The sequence below is a fragment of the Mastomys coucha genome, unplaced genomic scaffold (assembly GCF_008632895.1).
Source record: "Mastomys coucha isolate ucsf_1 unplaced genomic scaffold, UCSF_Mcou_1 pScaffold22, whole genome shotgun sequence".
NCBI classification, from domain to species: Eukaryota; Metazoa; Chordata; class Mammalia; order Rodentia; family Muridae; genus Mastomys; species Mastomys coucha.
This window is the reverse complement of record NW_022196905.1, coordinates 240,883,037-240,886,131: the sequence shown is the minus strand read 5'-3', so window position 1 is coordinate 240,886,131 and position 3,095 is coordinate 240,883,037. Positions and strand designations below refer to the sequence as shown.

Sequence of the window (3,095 nt, the reverse complement as noted above, 5' to 3'; positions counted from 1 at the left end):
CCTAAGGAAGGCTTTGCATGTAGGGTAGAAGAACATTGAGGAAAACTCTATTCTTCTCAAGTCGAATGAATGCTCCTTCCTAGTGTCTCCACCGCTCTCCCCTCAAGCCAATTTCTCAAAGGATAGATATTCGGGTGTTGAAGGCTCCTGGGAGAGGGCTCTGGGCAGGAGTGGTCAACGTGGAGATATTTTCAGAGTGCTAACTGATAAATTCTAGAATGCGCTCCCTAATTCCCGATTGCCTCCCGTACTTGGGCAATGCCTTCCATCCAATCCAACCTCCAGCCGGCCGGTCCAGGCCCTAGCTTGTCCAGCTGGAGCGGATTTCAGGAAAAGAGGAAAATGGGGGCTCTCAAGCCCTCTCCAGCTCCCCTCCGTCGCCCTTCCTGATTGGCTGTGTATCCCCGGAGCACAACTTCAGTCGCTCCAGACTCTGTCTAAGCCCCCACAGGAGACGGAGCGCGGCGACCCAGGGCAGGAGGGGCAGCCAGGCCACCTATTTCTATTCCTGGGTTTGGCATCGCTCGGGGCCCCCGGGGGGAGGAGCGCCGACAGGGTAGGCATCCGTTGCCTCCTCCAGGCCCAATTCTCAGCGTCTAGCAGCCTCGGTTCCTCTCCGCCCCTCTTTCCCTCCCAGCGGCGGCCTCCCTCCTCCTCTCACCCCCCCTTACCCGCCCGCCTGCCCGCCACCTCCCCCCGGTTTCTCATTCCTGCCACTAGCGCGCTCCGCGGCTCATTCCGCGGCCGCCGCCAGTTGAGGGGAGCGTCGCGGGCCGAGGAGCAGATGCCGCGGGGGCCGCTCGCAGCCGCCGCCGACTTGTGAATGGGACTCGGACCAGGGCCCGGACTGACACCGCTGCGCTCGCCCAGTGCCAGGGACAGCCGGACAGGAGGTCGCGTCCACCCGCAAGGGCCCCAGGTGAGGCGCTCTGTTCGTCTCTGGACCCTATTTGATGGGGCTTCTAGGAGTAGGCAGAGTGGGGAAAGAATTGCTTGTTGGAAGAGACTGGTCTGGGGAAGGGGGAGGTTGCTGACTGATGGAGATCAGTAATGCAAAACAGGAGGGCTTTTTTTGGGGGGGGGGAGTAAAAATCAGAGAAAAAGGAGGCAGCCAGCTGTGGGCTCAGGCAGAGCAGGGGTTTGAGCCGCCAGATGTGCGCTCCCCAGTTCTTTGATGTGTTGCCCCCCCCCCCCGGGTAGGGGGCTGTAGCACCACGGCTTCAGCACAGGGGGATTGCTTTGGGTCGGGGCAAGGAACTGCAGAGCTGAGCTCTGGACACGTAGGTTGCTCCCGTGCTGTCTCTAGGGAAAGTCGACCCCTGTGCGGTGCCCGCCCGCCTGCGCTGCGCCAGTTTCCCAGACAAGATCGCTCTCTGCGGGGTTCCTAGAGGGAGTCCTCTCGCGTCTTCGCAGAGAGCTCCCCTGGACTCGGTGACCGCGTAGGGAGTGCGGTGAAACCCCAGAAGATAGCGGGCGGCCGGGAGGGAGCAGCGATTGGACTGACCTCACTTTGATAGTGTGGGTCGGGGTCTGTGGACTGCGGCTCCGAGGATGGGGGTTGCTGTGCAAGCTAGCCCCTCCAGTCCCCGCCTTTTCGGGGTCTTCAGTCACCCTTCCTAAGCTCTCAGAGGTGCAGGGAATGATCTGTAAGCGGCTCAGACTCGGACTAGACTCTGGTTTGGACTGGAGGCGGCTTTCCAGGGTCAATGTTAACTTTGAGAATCAAACCTTCCCGGAAAGCCTGCGCCTCCTCTCGGAGCGCTCCAAGCCTCCACTGATTCCTCACACTCGGCCTCCCACCCTGAGCTTGGCCTCCCAGCCGGGGTGTAAGGAGAGCAAGGAGCGGTGGGAAGTGGGAGGCAGCGGGAGCATCCTATTCGCAACCCAGCCTCGCCAAGGCAGGGTCTTTTCGCTCTGGGTCCCGGGAGAAAGTGGGACCCAGGAGGCCTCTGGTCCAGCTTCCTATTTTCTTTCTTGCCAAGGCCAGGATTTCGCCCTGGCTCTGCACTCCTGCCTTCCGCGGGTGAAAGGTTCGCTAGATGTTCGAAGAAGCCCTGTTGCTTTTTGTTAATAATGCAGCAAGAATTTCACGGGCTATCGCACTGCTATGAAGAAATTGCATCTTCTAATTATTTAACGGTGCCATATCTGCGTGACGGAGGGTCGTCCCTGGGGGCTGGGAGTGGGTTTGTTAATGAAAGCCTGGCACTGCGGGAGGCTAGAGATTTGTCTAAAAGTCTCCCCTTCATATTTCTTCTTCAAGAAATCTTTAACGATGGCTCCCGAATCTTTTTCCTATTTTCTCCGGATCGGTCTTATCTGTGGACTAGGAAGCAGTAAGTTTTGGGTTTAATCACAGAAAGCAGTGATAATTAATCTGGCAAGAAGGTAGATCAATTTCCTTATCTCTAGGGCTCGTAACAGACATCCAGGGATTTGCGGGGTGTCTGGATTTTCTGGGGACCCGTCTACAGATGTGTTCTCAGGACCGAGGATCCCTCACATCAGCATATTAGCGAGGCTGAACTGAGTGCGAGCGCCTTTAAGGGTAGCAGAGAAGAAGAGAAGGGACTGACCTTCAATTCAATAATGTTGGAATTGTTTTCTCCCACAAGCAAGGAGACAGAGCCCCAGAACCTAGAAAGGGATGCTCAACCTCGGCTACAGGCAGCTTGCTCTTCTAGCAAACAAAGGAATAAAAGTTACAAAACAAAGGGACATAGCTGTGGCCAGTACAAGAGGGGCCTGAAGCCACAGGCACGTTAAGTTCCTTAAACAATCCCTGACTCTTAAGTTTTAGGGTTGGCCAGTTAGGCCCTGGAATTCGAACCCTCAGTGCAAAACATCTATCCTGCCTAGTACAAAGGAGTGTGATCAGCACTCAGCGAAAACCAGACAGAGGCATCTAACGGCCAGGAAACTTTGCTGTATGGAAATGGGGTTTGCGTCTTGCTTTCTGAGACAAGGCATTGCATCCCAACACACATACTGGAGTCCTTGGAGCCTATACTTTTATCTTTAGGAGCAAGTAATGGTTACTGACATTATTTTAATTATTAGTTTAAAGTCTGTGTATCCTGATTGGAATGTTATAT

General features: G+C 55.6%; 1 protein-coding gene across 2 annotated transcripts in view; it reads left to right on the top strand.

Moving 5' to 3' along the window:
* The first annotated feature begins 703 nt into the window (after positions 1–703).
* Cdh11 (cadherin 11) overlaps positions 704–3,095 on the top strand; it is a 155,312-nt gene continuing 152,920 nt past the window's right edge. For both annotated transcript variants that reach the window (XM_031341050.1, XM_031341048.1), the window contains exon 1: positions 704–919. The gene's annotated coding sequence lies outside the window, so the exon portion shown is untranslated. The remainder of the gene's footprint in view (positions 920–3,095) is intronic.